This window comes from Macaca mulatta, chromosome 4 (assembly GCF_049350105.2).
Source record: "Macaca mulatta isolate MMU2019108-1 chromosome 4, T2T-MMU8v2.0, whole genome shotgun sequence".
Classification (NCBI taxonomy): domain Eukaryota; kingdom Metazoa; phylum Chordata; class Mammalia; order Primates; family Cercopithecidae; genus Macaca; species Macaca mulatta.
Window position 1 is genome coordinate 98,603,543 of NC_133409.1, and position 9,090 is coordinate 98,612,632.

General features: G+C 38.7%; 1 pseudogene; it reads right to left on the bottom strand.

Annotated features, from left to right (window-relative positions):
• Nucleotides 1–2,656, bottom strand: LOC114677549 (60 kDa heat shock protein, mitochondrial pseudogene; annotated as a pseudogene).
• Between the last annotated feature and the right edge of the window lie 6,434 nt (nucleotides 2,657–9,090).

Consider the following 9,090-nt stretch of genomic DNA (forward strand, 5'->3'; position numbering starts at 1 on the left):
CTATTCTAGGAATAAGAACATCTCACCTCCCGTTCCACCCACTGCACCCATTCCAGGGTTCTTCTCTTCTTTAGAAATTTCTATAACTACAACTTATGATGTAGTTAACAGAGAGTCCACCCCATTAGCACCCAGTAAAGCAGTTCTCACAATCTTTGTTGGGTCAATTTTTCCTTTTTCCACTATATTCATAACATAGCATCATCACCAACTGCATAATTTTCTCAACTATCAAAAATCCTTCAACACCTGCATGCTTAGCAACAGTAACTTCAGGATTTTTGAGTGTTCTTTTAATAACTTCTATACCAATTTTTAAATCTTCATTAGCTGGAGTTAATGAATCCAAGGCTCGAATGCCTTGGAGCAGGGCACAACCCCCTCCCAGAACAATGCCTTCTTCAACAGCAGCTCTTACAGCATCAAGGGCATCCATAACTCTTTCATTCATTTACTTTGACACCACCTGTCCCACCAGCCTTCAGCATTGCTACTCCATCTGAAAGTTTTGCCAGACATACATTCAGTTTTTCCTTTTCATATTCACTAGTTGTAACATCTAACTGCTCAATGATTACTTGAATACATTTTTTAATTTGAGCCTTAAAAGAAAAAAACCTTTTCCTTTTAAAAGCATAGCATCATATTTGGTCAAAATGACCTCTCCATTTTTTTTCTAAGTTACGAGGCTAAATAGCTTCAAGATTGACGGCTAACCCCTCTTCACTAACCACTAGACCACCGGTAGCAATAGCTATATCTTCATGTTGGTTCTTTCTGTTGTCACCAAAATCTGGAGCTTTGACTCCTATGATCTGAAGACCAACTTTTAGCCTATTAAAAATGAGTGTACTTAGAACTTCTCTATCAATATCTTTAGCAATTATGACCAAGGACTTACAGTGAGGATTGGCAATTTCAAGAGCACGTACAGTGGTCTGGACACTAGAAATTTTCATTTCATTCAATACAACATAGGTATCCTGGAATTCACATTTCTAATCTTTTGATGTATTAATGAAGTATGGAGAAATATAGCCTCAATCAAACTTTATGCCTTTAATAATTTCTAATTCATCATTCAGTGTTTTTGCATCCTTTACTGTGATGACACCCTTTCTTCCAACCTTTTATTTGCATCAGAAATGATGTTGCCAATTTCTTTGTCTCCATTTGCAGAAATCATAGCAACCTGAGCAATTTCTTCAGGGGTTGTCACAGTTCAGACACCTTCTTAAGTTCAGCAATTACAGCATCAACAGCTAACATCACACTTCTGATTTCCACAGGATTAGCACTTTCGCTAATCTTTTCAAAGCCTTCCTTGGCAAAAGAGCATGCCAGTACAATAGCTCTGGTGGTGGCCTCCCCAGCTTCCTCATTTGTGTTATTAGCAACATCTTGAACAAGTTTAACTCCAATATTTTTATGTTTATCCTTTACATCAATTGACTTTGCAACAGTCACACCATCTTTTGTTACTTTAGAACTTCCCCAGTTGATCAATCATTGTTTTTGGCCCTACTGTAACAGCTACAGCATCTGCTAAGAAGTCTACACCTTGAAGAAATAAGGCTTGGGAATCTGCACCAAATTTTACATCTTTGGCAAAATCCCAAGTGAGATAAGGGGCTAGTACCCTAGACATCGGTCTCATCTGGCAAAAGACTGTGGGTAATTGAAGCATTTCTATGGGATGGCAGTGGGGCGTGGGTGCGGTGAGGCAGGTCATCAGTGGCAAGTGAGGGATGAGTTTATTTCCATGTTTTTTATTAAATGGCTGAAATTATGCATTTTACACTATGGAAGTTCTTTCTAGATAATGCTGTTTTCCTCTTGAGAAGTATTTTTTTGTTTTGTTTTGTTTTTAGCTTGTGAGACACAGAGTAGGAACATATCATCTTCACCTGGTAAGGACTCCGTGTGATTTAGAGTTGGATTTCAGCCCTTTCATTTCTTATTTGCCTACTGAAATTCTGGGGTGTACACCAGGAATTCTTTACGTTGGCAAATCCTGAAGACTAATTTTAACTCACTAGCACCAAGAGATGCCAATAGCTCAGCTTCAGTTCTCAACCTGACAGTATTCACTTTCCTCTTGGTTCTCCTCTTCTTGGCCTGTGCTGCTTCTATATCAGTGAAAACCTAAGGGAAATAGAGAAGGGCAATGTTGGGTTGGCTTCAGTGAATTTTCTTTCTCTCAGTGATCTTGGTTCCATAATTCCTGGTTACACTGGTGGCTCTCTGATGCCTTCAGACAATTTAACTTTGTTTTGTTTTTGTGTTATATTAGCCATTCTAGTTGTTCTCAGCTAGAGGATTGATTGGCCACAAGTCTGTCATAGCCAGTAGGAGGAGACCCCTCCATTCCCTTTGATTCTGTCTCTGACTCCAGCCAATACCTGCCTTCAAGGACCAGAACACTTTTACTTACTTTTGATTGATCAAAACCTCTTTAATTCTGGTGACAGAGTTGTTCAAACACTCTTTATCTCCTCCCCTTGTCCAAGGCAAGCCCTTCTCTGGAGGATCATCATAAGAAAACCAAAGAGAAAGATGGCCCTGCATTCTAGGGTCAAGTGAACTGTTTCTACAAAATCCTTAAGTCCTCAAACCCAGTCTCCTCATTTGCCCTGACCCTGCCCGTCCAGGTGGAGTGAGGAGCAACACTAACTCAGTGCTCATCCTACTAGAAGCTCCTGCCTCATGACACTGTAATCATTTGTGGAACTCTAGAAATGTTTCTATCATTTACTAGACTAAATTCCTTAAGGAACTTTTATTGTCTGTATATTCAATTGCCTTTTCATGTGACAGTAACTTGTTAAATTTTCTCTAGAGAATCAACAAAGATAATTCAGTCATTTCTCTACTGTAGTTGTTTAAAATGTGCTTTTAATTATTAACAATTTTTAATTTTGTATTCATTTCTTTTTTCTGATTACTTTTTACTAATAGTATTTACACTGGAAATGATCAATTTGGGGAAAACTTCCATTAAGTTTCTCCATATTTGTAAGGTTTTTCCACAGACTAATATCTGCCTTGATATATTTCTCTTCCAAGCTCACATCCTTTTGATGCTGGGTATCACTGGACACATTCAAACTGCAATACGACATTGATCTCTGCTCCTTTGGTTACAACATTGGGTGAGTCAGCACAATGGGAGGTAGGATGATTCTTAGAAGCCACCCCTATACCATAACACATAGCCATAAATTAACTGTAAACATAAATGAATGTGAACCACACAAGTACACCTCACTAAATCAAAACAGCCCAAATTAGCTTACCCAAACCCTTAGCTAGGTCCTGTGGCCACTCCAACTCTATCTGACAGGAGGGGAAGTGCAATGAAGGAAAAATTACAGTAGAAACAGACAGCTGTTTTGACTGATTATGGTTAAAATGTATTTGCAGATTTTACAGAAACATGTTACTATGAGAACATACTGCCCGAGCCCTTCCCAGGGCCTTACGGGGGCCATGAAGCTTAAACTTCATTAGCTTCAGGGTAAATCTACCTTGCATTTAAATATTATTAAAGACCACCCCCTGCAAAGAGTTAACTAATTTGGAATGTGGGCTCTGAAATAATCATGGACCAAGAAAAGAGGGCTAGGTCTTTTCCCTTTATATAAATTCATACATAAGGTCTTAGAGAGATTCAGTACCACATCAACCCCCTTCCCCTAATAGTCTTATATCAATAGGACTTCCCAAGGGGAGGAACAAAAGAGCAATAGTTATTCCCCAAATCCTTTCTCTCTTTCCCTCCAAGGCTTCAGTCCAATACACTTGTAATATTATTTAATACTTTGCTTCTTTAACCTTAAATGGAACTAACATTCATCAAATACCTATTACCTGTCAGACGCTGTTACCCAATATCTTCACATTATTGCCAGATAATTAGGGCAACAATTCCTGAGGACATAATGAAGGTATAGTTGCAATGAGTCAATTCCAGTCACTGTAGACGGGAGGTCATTACTTATGTACATATTTATGTTTCATATATTAATCTACAGGTTATGTTTAAAGTATAAGGATTTATATAAATTTTCTAGAATAGGATTCTATTGGCTGTGTTTATGTCTTTATATAAAATTTAACTCTTAAAATAGGATTCTTCTTGGAGGTATGTGTGAAAGTGATTAAGAATTGTTTATTTGGTAAAAGTTGGTGGAGATCAGTTTGTTGTTTGTTTCCCAACACCTGCATTAACATCCATGTGCACACAGTTTTTTTTAAAGCAAATTCAAATAAGGAAGGAGCAAGATAAAATACTAGATTTATCTATCACACGACTATAATAACTATTGTACTGTATATACAGCAAATACATAAGTTGGCTCTAAATGTTTTCTGATACTGCACACTTGTTTTCTTAAGATCCACAAAATGCTGATGAGTGAAATACGGCTTTTCATTTGTTGACTCAACAACCAGAAAACTAATTAGGGCTAGAGGCACATGCATTCATCAACTTAGAACCCTGTCAAACCCTGAAAGGTCTGAGGCAGTGGTAGCTAAATTGATGTTAGGAATATGTGAGTTCTTCTTTCTTAGGAAAAATAAGATCTCAAAACATTTCTTGGACATGGAAATTGCTTAGAACATATTTAATGCTTTAAGTGCAAATATTGAAAATGTTGCAATATTGAAATTCTATTACCGGGGAGGAGACATGGTATCTGGCTGGGACCAGAGTGGCGGCTCTGCTGATGGTCAGCTCTGGTGTGGGGCAAGGTCCTTCACCATGCCTGGCACCACTAGGTTGCCAGGCAGCAATGAACTGTGATTAAAATCAAGAAATCAGGACTCACATTTTCATTGGAAAAAGGCTGAAAACTCACTTCAGATATAGAAATCGTGCTAAAATGTGAACATTTCTATGCCCCTCAGATATTCTGTACCCACAGAGTATTTTCCCTCCATTCTTTCTTACATCAGTCAGAAGATGGATGAACCACCTATGGCACCAGAAAAGGCAGCAGCTGAAGGCACAGAGCCCTTCACCCCATTCTTCCCTGAACAGGAAACCTCAAAAACACTTGTTATTTGACAGAGTTGATGTCACAAATGTCAGTCATTACTAAGTAATGTTTATTGCATTCCTGGAGTTGCTCTAGATGCTACAAATCATCTGTTACTACTGGTACAACTGAGAATTGCCAGTCACTTCCTTCTTCATGTAGGTATCTTATGTTTCCAAATTGTACCAAGAAGTAATTGTTCTGACATTTGGAGGCAGCCCTCCCCACAAGTGTTTTGCTGCCCAGTACAAAAGGTAGTTGTGGTTTTTTTCCCCAAATCTATGCATACTTCTCTCATTTCTTATGCCATTTTTTTTTGGCCAGGAAATTATACAACCCAAGGTCAGTGTTGCTTTCAAAGATAATGATAGCTGCCATCTATTGAGCAGCTATTGTTTTGTTTAACCATTATAAAAACACTGTGAAGCAAGGAATCCTTTTCCCATTTTGAGACAAGGAAATGGAAGTTCAGAGAATTCAAGCATCTTGAGCAAGGCTACAAAGTAAGAAATAAGTCCAGGATTCCAAGCCCAGTTTGTTTGAACTCAGAGTCTATGGGATGGATAGATGGATATATATTGTGGGGGAAACAAACAAACGAACCTGGAATTAGAAATGACACCAAATTCTATTAAGTAACTCCCCTGTACCTTGCCTCTCCGGGATAAACATCTCAAATTGCTACAATCCTTCTTTCTATGACATAGTTAGAGATGTCCTCATCCCTCTGGTCACTGTCTTTTAGACCTACTTGAGTTTGTCAAAGGCCCTATTCAGGCCAAAACAAAACACAGTGCTCCAACTGCCTCTAACCAGTGCAAAAAAGACCAGAACCCCCCGTTTCTCTTGGGAGGGATACTGCTGAGAAATAAAGGTCAAGTTTAAAGCACAGTTCTACATGTGTGATGGTTCCCAATGCATAGTAGTGCTTGTACTTTCATCACTGCAGCCAGCTCTGGTGCTAATGCTTAGAACCTTGACCATGTTCTTCTCATATGGCAGCTGCATTCAACACAACTCTGTGGTCTTTCTCAATAGAGTGATCACTCAGATGTGTCTTCCTGCAGCCCCCACCCTTGTGTAGTTCATTGAGGGGGACACACTAGTCATTCAATGGCTCTGGCTTACACTTCCTTTGTCTGCTCTGGGCTGTGCACTTTCTGATTATCTTGCAGGGTCACTTATTCACACTGAAGAGGCAGCTATTAAAATTGAAATCCAAAAGGGGCAGAGAAGAATGAGGCTCATAATATTCATCGCATTTCTCCAGTTCTGCTGTTCTTATTTCACTTTACCCTTAGCCTTTTGACTTCAATATGGTGTTATTTTCTATTACAATACTCCACTGTTTCTGTGGTCATTATTATATTTGTTTCTCCCAAACCAAAGATGGAGGTGGAAGAATTAAATCCCTTTGTCAAAAGTGTAGCAGAGGCACTGTGTCCATAACACGCCCATGTTAATGCCTCTCTTTCCATAAAGATCCAACTTGTATCCTGCTCTCCATAGAACCTCTTCTGATCGCCCCCAGCCCCTGGTAATTTCTCCTTCTTCCAGCTTCTGTGTGCGATACTGCGAGATACTGGAGGGATCTTTGTCTGGAAAATTACACCTCTGTCATACTGGATTCTTGCATGCTACCTTTGTTTGGGTTAGTGCTGACATTTTTAGAAGGCTGGGATCCTCTGAATCATCAGCATCTGGGGCTTTAGTACAGTAACCTTCAAGGTTGTGGCAACAACAAACGTCCTTAGCCCCGCTGCTCCTAGCAGAAGGTGTCTTAGCACAAACAGGTGATGCTTTAAGTTCACGGATAAAGTTTGGTGAGTGCCAATAATGAACAAAGGAGTGGAAACTGAAAGGGACGAACAATTCCAGAGACAAGACTTTGGGATCTTATCACGATGGTAACCCTTTGGGAACTGGGAACTGGATCAATATTCTGGGATCCTGGGATCTCTGTAAAACAAAACAAAACAAACAAAAACAAAACAAAAACTCAGAAAACAAAGCAATATCTGCTTTACTGGATATGGAGAAAATTTATCTAGCAATTGCCTAGTAACATAACTAATAATATAAATTGATGATTAAAAAAATAAACTGCAGGCCAGGCACAGTGGCTCACACCTGTAATCCCAGCACTTTGGGAGGCTGAGGCAGGCAGATCACGAGGTCAAGAGATGGAGACCATCCTGGTCAACATGGTGAAACCCTGTCTCTACTAAAAATACAAAAATTAGCTGGGCATGGTGGCATGTGCCTGTAGCCCCTGATACTCGGGAGGCTGAGGCAAGAGAATCACTTGAACCTGGGAAGGGGAGGTTTCAGTGAGCCGAGATCGCACCTCTGCACTCCAGCCTGGCGACAGAGCAAGACTCTGTCTCAAAACATAAATAAATAAATAAATAAATAGAATAAAAGAAAATAAACTACACTCTCCTTTGGATTTTGGATTGCGTATATGGATATATGGAATAATTCCAAGGGCTGTGAATATGAAGAGCAACCAGAGAGAACCTGCGCTGAAACTCACATGGTTTGTGGATGTGGATACCACAATGTGAAGAAAAGAGCCCTAAGACGTGGGTTTCATCTAGCTTCTTTCTATACTTTTCATGCTGGCTCTCAGTCCTAAAGCAGGTCACTCTCTGTGGTTATGTTTTCTCATCTCTAAAATGAAGGAATGAAGGTGTTAAATTTCATGCTATCTAAAACATTTCCAACTGTAAAATTCTCTTTCTAAGCTATTCTCATTCCAGCAGGAAATCATTTTGTTTTCATTTCTACGTATCTTTAATTTTAGATAATCTCACGCCTAGAAATGGTTCCATAAAAGGATAAAGTACTTGAAATCACTCTCTCTCTCATCTGTTTTTTTGTATACATAGAAAATGTCTGTTACCAGTGATTTCTGGGGTTGGGAAAGTGATTTTTACTTTTCTCTCTACTGCTGTGCTATTAGATTTTTTTTAAATAATAGCATACATTTATTAAAAATATGAAAACTATGCCCTTTTACTTTCTGGATTTCCAAGAATAGGACATATGAAGTGAAGTTAAATTAAGCTCATCAAAGATAAATTAACTTAAATTGTTATTTTGTTGATTGAATTTTTGTAGGTAGTTTTTGATAAAATGTTGGAAAATCATTTAAAGAGATGAAACACACCCTCATTGTTCCAGCTTCTTTGTGTAGATGATAGCAAGGTTTTATAAAAAGGAATATTCAATGAACTGTGTGTATATGAGTGACTTTGGATTTTTTCCAGTTTCAGTTCTCTTTCAATACATATTGAAAACAGCAGAGACCCAGGAATTCTTATCTAAGTTATGTGCCAAAACAAATGATCAGGTTACACCTGTTTGGCTTATACTACCTTGGAAACCACCGGGCTTAAAGCACTAGTTTGCTTTCAGGGAAACAATATAATCAACTCATGCTTTTTTAAATCAAATGAGTAACTGACTGGATCTCTTATTAATCTCCACATCTGTGTCAAGAGGTAAGTTAAGCTTATTTTTCTTACGATAGATTTTGTCTATTTAAAGGGAAAATTGCATTTCTTGTAATTGGGTAGTCATTACTTCTTTTTAAAAAGTTTCAGTGACAGAAGTTATCCAAATTATTGCAAATCTCATCATACTGCCGTTCAGTTTTGTGCCGCATCACATGTGCTCTTTCTGGATAAGCTGCCACGAAGTAAGGTTGCCTATGTAGAATGTGTGGTTGACTCTAAAGCTTTCAGAGAGGGTAGCTAAGAAAGAATGCCGGACCTGAGCAAAAAGTGTGAGGGCTGATGTGAATGAGCAGGACGAGGGGGCACAGAAGAGCAGTCCAGGACCCTCTAGGGACATTTTCTGTGTGGATGGAGGGCAACTTTAGCACTGTTTCTAATAGGGGATTCTCTAAAAATGACAATGCTTATACAGGAAATTTAAAAACCTTGCAAGTGGTGTGTATACACATATGTCAGCCTGTGTGGGTACTGTTCTTTCTACTCAGTATTTCATGGATTCCCAGTGTCAAAAATTATTTTTTTAAATA